This window comes from Python bivittatus, unplaced genomic scaffold (assembly GCF_059951505.1).
Source record: "Python bivittatus isolate LINGU-HERP-01145 unplaced genomic scaffold, Pbiv_v1 ctg000040_np1212, whole genome shotgun sequence".
In the NCBI taxonomy this organism is placed as follows: Eukaryota; Metazoa; Chordata; class Lepidosauria; order Squamata; family Pythonidae; genus Python; species Python bivittatus.
In genome coordinates, this window is record NW_028277032.1 from 1,926,145 (window position 1) to 1,941,780 (window position 15,636).

The 15,636-nt window shown below is 42.7% G+C and overlaps 1 pseudogene; it reads right to left on the reverse strand.

Moving 5' to 3' along the window:
* Nucleotides 1-10,772: 10,772 nt before the first annotated feature.
* LOC112542789 (nuclear migration protein nudC pseudogene) lies at nt 10,773-11,638 on the reverse strand (annotated as a pseudogene).
* Nucleotides 11,639-15,636: the final 3,998 nt, after the last annotated feature.

The window sequence follows — 15,636 nt, forward strand, 5'->3', positions numbered from 1 at the left end:
GACACCAATTGCACATTTGCACGATGACCTCATGATGCACGGGACATCAGAGCAGCTTCTAGCAGATGCCTCCATTCCTAGGAGGAGCTCCATCCTGAGATGGTCCCTCGGACTGGAATGGAAGTGGAGGAAGTCCTTTGATCCCTTATCCCTTCTCTCTAAAGGGCAGAAACATCTTCTTTCCCTCTGAAAGATTTTCCAAAGCAAATTCCCATACCTCCAATCAAATGAGAGCTGGTAGAGTGGCGGGGGGAGAGATTTACTACCACTTATGGATTCATTCTTAAAGCAAGGTGAGGATGTACAAAAATGGAAAACAACAAAATAATAACAGAAAGAGAAGGTATTTCCTTCAGAACAGGGGAGCCCTGAGCTGCCTTTCTCTTCACCTGCGTGACAGTTAATTTGTGCTGTGTTTTGGGAATGGACAGCTACGGCACTCCTGTAACTAAGCAGGTGTTGTCTTTGCTGTGGTGCTAAAGGAAATTGCAGAAAACCGTGAACAGAATCGCTCATATTAACGACATCCACCTGCCTTCCCCCCAAGAATGCTCCTCTTCGCTCAAAGTCTTCAACAATCAGGATTTTTTTTTAAGAAAAAAGAAAGCCCATGGTTTATCAGCACCTTCCCCTCTGCTTCTGATTCATTCCTGCTTACAATTATCTTTCTTCTGGTGGCCTGTCGGATGTCGTCTCCAGGCACAACAAAACCGCCCCGAAGGTGCACAAGTATTCCATTCCGCCCTCAGATTTGCCTTGTCTCTTTGCTCCTGATTGTTTCCCATATGGGAAAAAAAAGAAGAAGAAGAAAGGAAAAGAGGGGATAATGTACTTTCCTGACCCTTTTTCATCCCTTTTGGAAGCAACAGGATTGGTGGCTCAATTCAGGAAAATCATTTCTAGTGCGAAGTCATCTCTTTGGATCAGGAAGACTGAATGGTTGCAACGGAAATCTGAGCACAGTATGAATGGATGTCATTTTGCTAGCCTGTCCTTTGGTTTCATTTCAGCTGTTTGTCCCTCCTCCCTTTCACGCGGCTTCTGAATTTTTGCCTCAGATGACCCTTGGAGGTCTCTCTTTCCTAGACCCCAATTTCTTCCCAACAGGATATTCCCACCTGGGATGGGCAAATCCATCATTTTGATTTTCTTCAGTTTCTCACTCTTGTGAACCTATCAAATTTGGTTCATTCTACAGTACTTTTCTTTTAAAAAACAAAACTCTGCATTAAAATTTGCATCGCTTTTCTGCTTACGTTTCCCAAGAATGTTTCCCCTGAAGAGCTGGTGGCAGCCGTGACTAAGAGGGCCTTTGTGCATCTTCAAGTTGTGCGCCAGTTGTGTCCGTTCTGGATCAGGAGCCTCTACTCTTAGCTACTCATGCCCTGGTCACCTCCTGAATGGATTATTGTAATGCACATTACATGGGGCTGCCCTTGAAGAGCATCCAGAAGCTGCAGTTGGTGCAAAATACGCTGGTGCAGGCAGTTCTGTGTGCTCCTAGAATTGCACACATTACACCTCTGCTCCACAAACTGCATTGGTTGCCAGTTTGCTTCTGGGTTCAATTCAAGGTGCTGGTTTTGATCCTTAAAGCCCTACATGGCATGGGACTGGGTTATCTGAGGGACCGCCTCTCCCCAATTTCATCTACCCATCCCATCAGGTCTGGCAGAAGGAGCATGTTATGGGTCCCGTCTGCGAAGAAGCCTCCATCCAGCAGGACCCAGGAGACGAGGCTTTTCTGACATGGCCCCCGCCCTGTGGAACGTCATTGCCTCCAAGGTGAGATTGGCCCCAACCTTACTGACTTTCTGGAAATCCCTTGAAACGTGGTTTTGTCAGCAGGCTTGGGGATCCCATGGAAATAAGGAGTCCACAAAATGGTTAAATCGTAAGTGAACACACACTCCTGTGGTTTTGTTTATGTTTCAATTGTTTTTTAATGTTTTTTAAGGCTGTTTTTAATTGTTTGAATTGTACACCATCCAGTGTCACATCCATGAGATGGGCGGATATATAAATTTAATAGATAGATAGATAGATAGATAGATAGATAGATAGATAGATAGATAGATAGATAGATAGATAGATAGATAGATAGATTATAGATAGATAGATAGACAGATAGATAGATAGATAAATAGACAGATGATAGATGAGAGAGAGAGGGGGGGGGAGAGAGAGATTATACACATGTTTCTATGCAACATTGCTCCATAGACGTGGTTTTGCAAACCATTTTTCATGATGTAGTTCACCTTCTCACATTGCTTTCATGGAGAGAGACATTTTTGAGCTGATTTGCCTTTAATCCAGGCATCTGAGATTTGTTGCTCATGGGCTGTCACATCCCATTTGCAGCCTTTCCTGGCCCTCCAGGATGGAAGAACTTGGGGAAGGTTCCTCCAGCCGCTCAAACACTGCCTGCCACCTTCACGTTCTGCCATTTATACCATTCTCAGCATGCCGTTTTGGGACAGAGATTTGTTTGGACTGAAAAATTAACAGAAGAGTGAAGAGCTTTTTGAAAATCTACGGTGAAAGAACAGGAGAGCCTGGAAGCACCTTTTCTGATTAAAATAACAAATTGCATTAAAAGGCATACATTTCATGAGCTACAGCTGACTGCATCAATTTGCATGGAGTAGCTAAACTGAAGTAGGATTTAAATTGGGGTGAGGTGGGGAGGAACCTTCCGGTTTAAACCCTGCATCAGTTTTGCTACTGAACTCCTTGGGATTTTTGGCTACCATAGACTAACATGGCTCTCCTCCTACAATGTCTATCGCAGAAGACAAATTCAGTCAAATCTGATCACCACATTAGCTATATTAAAAAAGTTTGTCTTAATAACTGTCAGCCATGCAAATGTATTTTGATCAAGGCACTGAATTTGTTTAAAATATCTCTATTCTTCCTGAAGATGCTATATTTTTGTATGTACTGCTAATTACCTTCCCAATTAACAAAACCGCTCTTGATTTTCTCTCTGATTCCTCCTCCTCCTCCTCTCCCACTTTTACAAAAATGAAATAAAATGTACCCAATTTAATTCATCTCTCCCAACCCTTCAAATGATTTTAACATTACTTCCTGGCCCTTCTGATGACCTCACTGCATTACCTGCCACATCCCTGAAGCCTGAAAAGTGGTCACTTGATCCAGTCAGTTAATTCCCAGTTGGTTAAATTTAACCTAAAGAAACCCAATTAAATTAATTAAATTAAATTAAATGAACTACTCCCCCACCCCAACAGCTGGGTCCTGGGAGCAGATAAGCACAGTCAACTGTCCTCCTTCGTTCTCTTAGACTTTCAAGAAAACCAACTAGAGAGAAAGAACAGCCAAAAGAGCGTGTGCTCTATTACAGAGCATTGCCAGTATCAAGCTATCAAAAAGGTGTTTCCCAAGCATTGATGTGTTGGTCCAGCTAAGCCACACCATTGGTGCCTCCCTGGCAATGGGGAAGCCGTGCTTGTGCTTTCCAGAAAGAAGGACTTAAAAGGTGCCAGATACTTCCTGGGAAAAGTGGGTGAGAAGTCTGGGCTTCCAAATTTTTGATGCAGTTAGCATGATGGTGAACTTCCAGAACTGCTGAACTGGGCTGGGGCTGTTTGGGTTCATGGGAACTGGGCGGTAGTGGGAGAAAAAAACAGGAGAATCTGCCTTCCGCCTCTGATCATCCTGGCTTCGTATCTGGCTCTCTTCTCCGTATGTTCCTGAGTTTGAAGCATACCCACCCATCAGGAGCCTGTAGACATCTGCAAGATAGATTTCTGCCGAAATATTATTAGTAACAAAACATTTGTGGAAGTACAAACATGTTGGATTAATTGATCTTGTTTGGTTATTTCCCCTTGAGGGCTGATTCATCTCCCTTCCTTCTTGTTCTGGCTGTAAAATCATTTCTGCTCTTCATGCTTTGCCTCCTCATCTCCCGGTCCCAGCCTACATTCCACCATTCATGCATTGCTGGAACAGGCAAGCATTTCGCCATATCAAGGAGACGAGTGGGCAGGAGAGATCTGGCTTGATTGGATCGACAGCTGCGTGTTTCACATCTCGGGTCGGGTGCCTGAAATATAAGAGCCTGGGGCCAGGCCTTGCCCTCTTTCTGAGCGCTGCCCCTTTGCAAAATTGACGTGGCAGTTCTTTTGATCTGACCTTTGTCTCTTTCCTCTGAAAGAAAGGAACATACCTCTAGAGGCCAAAGGGGCCCTTTCTGGTGATTTGCTGGAGGAGATTTTTTTTTTCTTTTAAGTCTCAAGCCATATAACATACAACAGAACACAAAGAAGAAGAAGAAATCCCTACTTTTCATACAAATAGGGGATACCGATCTTAGAAAAGACCTTTCTGTAGTATAATTTGATGAGCTAAAGGCTGATTTGATAAATGTTCCTTGCATGTATTTGAGATATACCTATAAATTGGACCTGCTTTATGAGCGCTTTGATCATCTCCAATCAGCATATCTCAGCTGATGTAATTTTCCACTTCCAACTCTGAAGTATATCATTTGATTTCCAATGTTTTGTCATTTCCAGCCAAAAGAAAAGCGGTAAGCCATAATTATTTTCTTAAAATACACATATTTAGCATTATGGATTTTGATTGTCCTTCACAGACTATCAACTGTAGGTATATCTTTCGCTACCGTGGAGATGGTTTTTTGGTAGAAAGAACTCTGGTATTAAATATAGTAGACAAGAAAAAAGGAGATTCAGATGAAAGATTTTGGCTTGGGCCCAACTGTCCTGTCTCAGGGCCATGGAGGTGTGGCCTGTGATATTGGGACATCACATATAGGCGGGGCTGAAAATGTGGACCTTTTTAAAAATAATCCTTCTGCCTCTTAATACCAGCCCCCAAGGAAAACTTTCCTGATTATTCAGGCTGTAATCTGCTTTCCTCTAAAACCCAACCCTAAAGTTTCAAAAATAGGAGGGGGTGGGAGAGGTCCAAAAATGTTGGACTTGGCCAGTCTGGGATCCTGGCTTTCCCCCTGGGCCACAGATATGGTGCTGGGGACTACAAGGCATTCACAGGTTGCCCATCTCAGTTGAGTACCTCAGCTGCCCTGATGGCCAATTCATGACTTCTACAAGCCATCCCTTTTATTTACCTCCCTGCCCTATTCCACGTGGAGGCACCTAATCCCCGGACCTTCTATTTCCTTCTGTTTAGTCTGTTCTAATGATTGTGCAACTGCTCCTGTATGCATTTGTGTCATCCATACATAAAGCCATCTTGATGACCTGTCCTTTCATCTCAGGGCAAGGAATTCCATAAGTGAATTGACTGATTGATCCATCAGCTGAACAATGACTGATGCAGCGATGATGCAGAGCTGGGCTGCTAACTAGACATTGTTTTGAATCAGCAGAAGTCCTTGGTTTCTGGCGACTTTCTGGGATGAAGTCAGAATTTGGTTCCTCTCCTTCTTCAGCAGGAAGCCGGTTCTTGAGAAATGGTTTCTCTCAATATTCTGAAAGGACACGTTCTACAACATTGCCCAGTAATTGCGTCTCCCCCACCCCAACAGCAATTACTGTTACCTGCACATGGCAGCTGAGAAACACAATACATCGTTTGTTTGTTTGTTTATCCATCCGTCCGTCTGTCCATTCCCTAATGACAGAGTGAGCTGGCTTCAGGAACCTTCACCTACCTTGGCCCGTGGCAATTAATCTGTGATTGAACAGGCAGCCCTTATGAGAGGGGAAATCTTCTCAGGGCCTGTTCTGCTGCCTTCCCTTGCAGCTAGAGCAGGCTTCTTGGCTTTTATTCATTCATTCATTCATTCATTCATTCATTCATTCATTCATTCATTCATTCATTCATCAAATTTATATGGCCGCCCATCTCACAATCAAGTGACTCTGGGCAAAGTACAACAAGGCTTGATCAATGTGTTCTTCAACGTCCTTAGGAGAAGCAGAGCTATAATTATGCAGGCTTCTTTTTTAAAAAAACAGAACAAATTATGGAAAAGGGTTCATTTTTGCAACTGTACTTAATTTACATAAGAGGAGAAGAGGGTTTCCACCTGCTCCGTGCACATCCTCAGCTCTTAGATTTCACCTGTTTCTGAGTGTTGTGCTTCAGACTTCTTAATGGTACATTACAAAGGCTGCTGAGACACTCAGCAGTCCTTCGACTGCCCCACTACCTTGCTGGGGGCACTGAGGTTGCTTGACTGTGGTGACACAATAGTCCTGCTTGTATAATCATGAGAACAAGTCTACCCCAACCGTCACATATACATCTTATATGTGACCTGGAGTACATTCCAGTACAACAGGCCATGTGAATTTCTACCCTTAAAGCACATGGTGGGCATTCTTTACCCTCCCACTCCCATGCACCCCATGTTATGCTTTCACAGCCACTTGCTAATACCACAAACTCAACTTGGTGGTTACTTTTCAGAGCTGGTGGTCTCCATTAGGAGAATATCAGGGCCACCCCACCTCCCCAGAAACAAGATTCTTTCAGAGTCTCTTCACCAAGATTTATTGAAGGAGGATAGGAGAAGGGTACAGAATTTTCAGCAACTGGATTATTTTTATCTCCCCTTTTAGAATTCAATTTATCATCCAGCTTCCTAAGGTGGAGACTTGAGAAAGTCTCTTACTTATGACTGTTATGCAAACTGATGAGCAGGCTGTCCTCTTAACTGATAACAGAGGAATATCCAGATGGTTAGAATATGAATCCCTTTCCAATTCTAAACATATCAAGACATACTGTCCACAGCCCCTGAGAGTAGCAAGGAAGAGTATCTTAGTGGAAAAAGACTAACTTGGAGTGCCAATTCCTGCTTATGTACTGTCAATAAAGATCACCTTACCAGCAATGTATAGATAAGCAACCAGGATTTTGCGCATCATAGCAAGAAATGCCAGACAGCTGTGTAAATTTCACACATTAATACTTCAGGCAAAACTAACCAACATATCCCCTCCCAGAAATAACAGCTCCCTCCCTCCCCAGATGGTCATATCAAAATAAAGTTCATTTTGGGGGGGGGGGGGGAATAGTTTATCTGCTGGACTTTGCCCCTTGTGGAGACATGTTTCCATCATCCAAGATCACCACTTCACCCCAAGTACCTGTCTTAGCAATGGGAATATCTTTGCAAGCCTTTTAATGGTGGTTGTGCCAAACTTTAAACAAACACGGAATCTTCCTTGCAATTGATTTATCCTACCAACCCAGTTTATTCATAAGTATCAATCTGGATGTGTGTGTGTTTTGTGTGTATTTATCTATGTCTGAACATATGCTTAGCCTACAGACTCAGTTTATCCAATTTTCAAGCGGGCACCATACACTGAACCATATGCCAGCCCAATGGCCTGGATTCACAGAATAACCTAGCCCACAAAAAAGTGAATTAAGGTTCAAACTAGCCAAGCTTAGTATGATCTGTGTCCTGTGTTCTTCCCTGCTGCATATTAAAAACAAAACAAAAACAGAGAGAGCTTTGATTACACTGTCATGGCTCTCACCTTGACTGTTTTTTGTTTTTTTGCCATATTCTGGATTGTGATGGATGAGGAGCAAACCACTAGCATTTGTATTTTGTGGGATGGAGGTCGGGATGAAGTGTTTTTTCTTTAGTTTTAGGACCCAATAATACTTGCTCAGATGCAAAGCAGGAGAAATCTGCAGATGGGGAGGAAGAACAAGGATTAACTGGTTGGCTTGGATTTTAAGCAGCATGCAGCCTGGAATTTCCCAGTCATTGAAGTGAACAGAATTTCCTAGTAAGTGTGTCTGAATAATGACAAAGATACCAGTGGCCCAAGATTAATCCAAAGGCATCTTGCTCCAGATTAAGAAAGATGGGATAATGCACTGCTTATCCGAGAAGTTCTCATGGAAGCATGTAGAACTACGCAAAATATTTGCCACTAAAATGTTATTTTATTTATCGTATTTATATAGCCGCCCATCTCACACAAGCTGAAAATATTGTGGAAAATGCAAAATGGCTTGTTTTGATCACTCAGACCAGGTCTATTTCAATTGAACCATTCGGAACAACTTGTTAGATTCCATAACGTAATGTTGTGTGCATCCCATGACCTGTGGGGCTTATCCATTGCAGCCTTGGATCTGCAGAGCATCTATCCAAGACAACATGCCTGAAGAAGCAAGACCTGGCCTTCAAAGAGACCAACCTGTTCTCAAGGCTTATGAAGGTAGACTGGAGCATAGCTATCCAGAGTCTAGTAAATATAACTACAGTATCTGTCCTGCATGAGAGAGACATGGAGGAGGGAGGTGGTAGAAAGGGAAATTATAATCCAAACTCAGTCTGAAGAAGCCAGCCACAACCTTCTCAACCTTCCTCAACCTCTTACCATCCAGATGTGAAATATTCTTAACTTCTAGCATTCCCTGGAATAGGGTGAAATCCAGAAGGTACCAGATGACTACAAAATGCTTGCATTCACTAAGCGTGCTCAGTCTGGTTAGTGAATTAGCCCTTTTTCTCAATTTGCACCATACATTGAGCCACAAATTAATGAAATGGACTAGGTTTCACAATCAGCTGCCATGAAAAAATATTGCCAAAGTTAATGCTAACCAAACTTAGTGTGTCCTGTGAAGCATCTTTATCTTTATATACTTAAATGTATTGGGCCAACACAGACAGTAAGAGTCTTTCTCCAGTTAACAGAAAGGTGGGTCTGTGAAGGTTTTTCCTAACATTGTTTTTCTCAAGTTCTTAAGAGTTACATCTGCCTTTGCACATTTGGATATGAATGACCTGTCTCTGCACCACACTCTCAAATTAATTTGAAGATTTTAACTTGGCTGGAAGTGCTATGCACCTTTACTTGAGAATAAGCCTCAATGGACTCACTTGGCTGGCTCCTGTGTGAGTAAAGAAAGAATTACATTCTTCCCCATGACATTCGTGTTTGACTGTCATAAATTTCAGATCCAGTTCTTCGCTCAAAAAAGAGGGGAGTGAGGAATGCCATCACTTATTTTAAGAGAAAATGTATTTGGAAATGTGAATATGGAAAGACACCGAACATTACAACCTGCATTTAAATCCATGTTTATACCACACATTTCTAAGAAAAAATTCAAAGGATGATCAGATTAACGCAGAGCAGGATGGGCTGGACCTCCGGGTGAAGAGCAGCCAAAGAGATGCAGAATGGTGAGAATGTTCTTATCCTTAAAAGGTGAAAGATACTCTGAAATTGAATTCAACTCCTGGTGGCCACCTGGACACATCCTTCTAATATCTTAAAACCTTCTAATGAGGGTCAATTTAAGTGGTTTGTTAGGACAAGGGCTTAACTGTCCCGTAATTAATATTTGTCGCTTCTTTCCTCAATCTCTCTGATGTGAGAAAAACTCTGATTTACCCCTACTGAGAAAAGGGCATGGGGCTTCTCCCCACTGCTGGGTTAACACGCATTCTTCTGGCTCTTGAGTCAGGACAAAAGGATGCTAAGATGAACTGTGCTGCACCAACAACCGAGCTGTCATCTGCCTTAGCAAAGAGGCTGGTGATTGGCATGGTCCTTACAGTTTTAATGTGGGACAATTTAAGGGCAGCCGTGGGTGGATTCCCCTGGCTGTATTTCTCTTCCCACCCAACTTCACCAGCCAATGGGGAAACATCCGCTATCGGTGTCCTTGAGTGATTTTCTGAGCTTGGATGACAGTAGGGTGTCTGTGTGCTGGGACGCAGTGGGATGTCACATTATCTGGTCTAGTGACCAGTCAGTTCATGCAGAGGCCTCTGCAGGATTACGTGCATCTGTCAAAATGACAAAAGTAACAGTGCACAGCAAACTCTGCCCCTTTTGTACTGCGCAGCACATGTGCAAAAGGGATGGAGACTCAAGTCCAAATTCCATCACACTACTTCCATTTTTTGCTGCTCCTTGACATCCCTCATTCCCTCTTCAGACCTCTGACTCTGATTTCCAGACCGAGAAAGGTTCAAGAGACTCTCATATAAACACCCAGCTGCATGCTTCACTATTAGTAGCGGATTTGCCAAACTGCTAGATCATTAGAATTAGAAACAAAATCAAAGTCTTCACCCATGGGGATGAATTGGTTCTAAATGGGAAATACTCCGTTGCTGGAATTCTTGTATCCCATCCCATTCTTCTCAATAAATCTTGCTAAAGAGAACTCCGGGAGAAGCATGCATGGAAAGAATCACTTTTGGGTTTAGGGAGCTATCAAACAGCCTGACACTCAGGCTATTTCTGAACAAACTGGAAGGCGACTAGACCTGTTTGTTTAAATATATGTTGAACACTCTTCTGAAAGTGGCTAAACCCATGTCCAAAAATTGCCTAGCTGACAGATTGTGCTCATAGTGGAAGGTTGTGAGCTGAAGCGTGAAAAAAACCTTTGTCAACAGAAGCAGTGGAAAACTTGTAATGTACTCATTTGGGAACCAGCAATAAACAGCTGGCAACTTAAAACATGCAAGGATAATTGGCTTTTCAAAAACATCATCTACACAAAGTATTGCAATGTCAATTTGTAGCTGATTTGACATTCATTGAATTGACAATGGTAGGCCAGCTCAACCTAATTTGGATATTCAGAGGTAGGTTGCACAGAGGAACAGAAGTACAGCAGATTTAAACCCAAGCAGCACTATCAAATGTATATGGCATTATTCTGTGGACAAGCTGAATCCTTCAGTTGCCTTGCATGTTTATTTATTTTGAATTGTAAAAGACTGTAAGGAGAGAGAAAAGGGGACAATCATATTAGTGGAATTTTGCTTTGGAGAAATCCATTCCTGCATGCTTTTCCATGAACTTGTTTGGTGTATCTGTTCTTCTGCTCTTCATATGTAAGAAGCCCCATTGATTTCTACTGATGATCATATAATTAATGTTGCTACCATGTTGCTTCTTTCACTGTCCAAGTCTGATCACTGTGAATCCTCTAGGTTTTTGTTTGGACTTACTTGTCCGACTGTTCCATCATGCTGATCTTCTCCAAGTGCACAATTTTCCTATCCTCATCTAGCCGGAAGCTCTTCCATCTTCTTCTCAGTGAAGGAGGCTCCATTAATCAGAGTTGAGAGGGATGGGTCTTCAGACACCCCCCACTTCTTTGGATAACACACCTCTGTATTGACCAACACATCCTTTCCCTTCCACCTGAAGTTCATGCTGAATTGGATGGTCAGATTCAGTTCTGAAGGGGCCTATGTCCATCTGTAGCTTGGAAGACCTACCCATTCCCAGGGGGCCGCTTTCAGTTTGTCTTTATCCTTCTAATCTTCCTTTTCTTCATCTGTTTGCTGGAGTCCAGAAATTCCATTGTATTCTTACCAGCCCAACTACAGCCTTTCTGCTTGCTCATTAGTAGACTTTCATCTTTGGCTCATCATCTTCCTGTTTGGCTTTGGCGAGGTTAGCAACACATTCTGATTTTTTGCAGTGTTCCGCCTGTTGATCAGCTTCCTTCTCCTTCTGTGCTCTGTGAGCCAAGTGGTGGGGGTGAGTGAATATTTCTGTGATCAACTTCCCTTCCTACAAAACAATCAGCTTTGCATCTCAAGAAGCTGAAAAAAGGGGACTTCCTGTACACCACCTGGGTGGTGGGAAGAGCTCCTTGCTATCATCTACCTCTTTTCTATCAGCCCTGTCACCAGCTGGTGTGCTCTTTATTCCTGTCTTCTTCTCTATCAGCTGCTTCCATTTGGGAGGAGAATCATATAATGACTGTGAAAGTAAAGGTTTGGAAGTGTGAAGTGTCACAGTATTGCAGGCACCAGATGCCTTTCTTAAGGCCCACCAGGCTTAAGGGAGTAGGTCATTTTTTCAAAGATTTTTTTAAAAAAAGTTCAAATTAAAAGGGGAACTGGTATAATATAGAACAAAACATAGGTCCCAACAACAGCTTTTTTTGCAAGAATGTCTCTGGGCCAAAGTTGGTCTCATTTGGCATTTAATTAAAACAAAGGTAGTTACAAAGATTAACCTCACTACAGGTAGTCCTCGCTTACCAACCACAATTGGGACTGGCAACTCCGTCACTAAGCACTACAGTCACCAAACAAGAAATCACATGATCACGCTGGGCTTTTGACGTCACTTCTGCTTCTATTGTTAAGCAAAGCACTGTGGCTGTTAAACGAGACACCACATGACTGAGACTTGCAATTTCACTTCCATGTTCTCCATTAATTCTGCTTCTTGGAAGTGGTTGTGAAGCTTGCAAATGGCAATCACATGACCGCAGGACGTTGTGACAGCCATAAATGCGAGGATCAGTCACAAACCTGGGTTTTTTTATATAATTTTTATTAAAAGAAATTTTTATGTAAGATTAAAAGCTATGGAAACATAAAAGGAAAATGAGAAAAAAGAAATAAAAGAAAAAGTGAAAGGTAACAATGGAAAAACAGAGAGGAAAAGAAAGATATCTAAAGAAGCGACTTCCAATCTTCTTTGCAGCAGTTACAAACATAATAATTACTATTTCCACCCTCCCAAATTAGATATCATGGCTCCCTTCTTCCCCTAAACAAAGGTTTTTTATCAAATAAACCCTGAAATCACCAATTCATTTTTATCCATTTTCAGCAAAAAGTCCATAGACAGCAAAGCTGGGTTTTTTCACAATGTCATAACTTGGAATGGTCACTGAATAAGACAGTCGCTAAGTGAGGACTCCCTGTACTTTGCCTCCTGATCAAATGAGAGTTTATGACTAACTATACCTCTTAAGCAGCTGTTTTGTGAGAGTGTCCATGACTTGCCCGCCAGTCCAAGGAGGTTGCTTGACCCCCAGGGTTTAGAGAAAAAGCTTCTTCTACTACTACTTATGAGTATCCCACCCCTTGACATAACCTAGCTGGGGAGTCAAGACAGTAGACACAACCATGTGAGCAATGCTCTGCCCCTTTGCAATATACATTGCAATGCATATAGAAAAAGAATTGGGTGTCAGTCACATGGGTGTGGCCACCATCTTTATTTTTTGTTTCTCCCTGCTGCAGATGCCCCTGTGACCTGTCATTCCACCCTTGAAAAAGACACTGAAATGGCCCTTACCCCAGATTCCATGCCCAGATGGAGTTGTGGTTGATGGGGGCTAGGCAGAAAATGTCAGCAATTTTGAGATTATTTGTACCTACAGCATTCAATAGACATTGGACGTTGGCAAGTCCTGGTCAATCAGACCAAGGTAGAGCAGGGGTATCTGCAGGAGTGGAGTCCAAAAAACCAAGATGGCAGCCATAATCACATAATCAAAGTCCTGCCCTGGGGTGGGGCTTCAATCTCATGGTTGTGGACACCATCTTGACTTTTTTGACCCCCTGCAGACACTCCTGAGCCAGGGTCTTGGGTTTGCATGACATGTTGAATCTGCTTACTGAATTAATCATTTGGGGAATGTGATGGAATGATTTGGTGAAGGCTGCGCTCAGGGAGATAAGCATTCCCCTAGCCCCCAGAATGAGCGTGGGAAGGTGAAGAGGATGAGACTGGCACCACCCTAAGGAATTCGCAGTGTTTGCTTGCTGGCTTGGGAAGTTTAGATTCAGTCTGGAGAGATTCTGTCTTGTGGGTGAAAGCTAATAAAAGCTATTGAACTAGACCTGTACTATCTCGTGGAGTTCTTTGGGCTGAACCTGACATCAATCTTGCCAGACTGAATCTAAACTCCCTAAGCCAGCAAGCAAAAACCCTGCGAATTCCTTAGGGTGGTGCCAGCTTCATCCTCTCAACCTTCCCACCCTCCTGCTGGGGGCTAAGGAAACGCTTATCTCCCCGAGCGCGGCCTTCCCCAAACCATTCCATCACAGGGAATGTGCACAGTAACCGAATCACAAACGAGCTGAGAAGCCTGGTTTGCCAAATTCATTGAGCAATAAAGATTAATCAAGGTTAACACTAACCCAGCTTGGCATGTTTGGCAAAGGCAGCTGCTTTAACTGGTTTCAGCCTGTTGCATGAACACAGCCAAAAAAATATACACTTGAGCCTCTTGCACTCTGTATTTTGTATAGGGTGGGCTATTCGTGTAAATAAAATGGGGTCCAATCTCCTTTTGATGGATTTCTAGCTATTGAGAGGACATTTTTAACCGCAGGAGTGGCAAGCAGCTTTCCTTCCCCCTGCCTCTTCTCATCTTCTCCCAAATAATGACCTTATTTTTTTTAAATGAATAAATCTTTCTACTTCCTTGAATGAGAAACAACATAAAACAGCCTGTTGCTAAGGATTCTGGGTCCCAAACATCTCCACAGCTCTATTAACATTGTCTAACCAGCCGTGTTACACCTGAGTAGCCGTGTCATTTGCTAATAATACCAAGACAAGCCAATACATCATCTGGATCATCCAATCAGGAGATGCCAAGCTTGTACAAAAGATGAGGATAAACAACAGCTGACATTTGAAAACAGGCAATATATTAATGAGGAAATGCATGAGGTTCAATGGCACTGATTCTCTTATTGACCTTTTTCAAGTTGCGGCTTCTTGCACCAAATCCTGCCTGGTTTTTTCTCAAAGGGGGTTCTGCTTCTGCGGTTTTCATTCTGATCAGTTTGGCATCAATGCTATTCGTGGGCTAATTGTTTCCCCCCACCCTCAACTTAGAAGATGTTAGAAAAGAGGAAAGCAGGCTGGTTGAACTGGATGCTTCCAGACCAGAACGGCATTTGCCAATCGTCTTCAGCACAGCTCTTTCTCTCTCTCTCTCTCTCTCTCTCTCCCGCTCCTCCTCTTGCTTTGTATGCGATGTGCCACTTCTGAATCCAGTTGTTAAGCTGATAAAATTTTGGACCAGATCCATTGCCCAGCATCAAATGCCCTTAAATCTTTACAAAATGGAAATCTTCCGCTTTGCTCTGACAAACAAAGAGGGAATGCAAAACTCTTGAAAGGGAGTCCGATCTGATTCCATGTTTAAAAGATTCTTGGCTGTTTTGTTTTTTGTTTTTTTAGCATGTGCTACAGGAGCTTAGACAGTTATTAATTAATTGATTCATTCCTTCATTCATTCCTTTGGGTTACAGGCCACTTTATTTCCACTTCTTTTCTGAGGGCAGGCTTGAATCTGATCTTTCCCAAAAGTAATCCATCTCCTCCTTCTCCTTCTCCTTCTCCTTCTCCTTCTCCTTCTCCTTCTCCTTCTCCTTCTCCTTCTCCTTCTCCTTCTCCTTCTCCTTCTCCTTCTCCTTCTCCTTCTCCTCCTCCATGACAGGGAAGGTTGTCTGCACGTTTCTAGCTGAGATTTAGAGGACTCATAAAGGCAAGATTCAATTTAATTTATTCAGTTTAGGCACCACCCAAGTCCAGAACGATTCTGGGCAACTCACAATATAAGAACAAAATATAATATAAATAAGAAAAAAAAAAACCTCAAGTGAGATAAAGAACAAGGCGATGATCCCTCAAACAACACAAAGAGCCATATAGAAACACATCCCACAAAAGGCTCTATCCATCCAGATATTAGCCCTGCTGTAATGTGAGTTTCATCCTTGCATCTTACTAGGACAGGCTGTGTTTTGACCCTGGAACTGCTGAAGAACACTGCAGTGGGCAAAGCTGGTGTAAAACTGAAAATAGGGCTGTGAAATGTAAGATTCCTGAATAACAAATT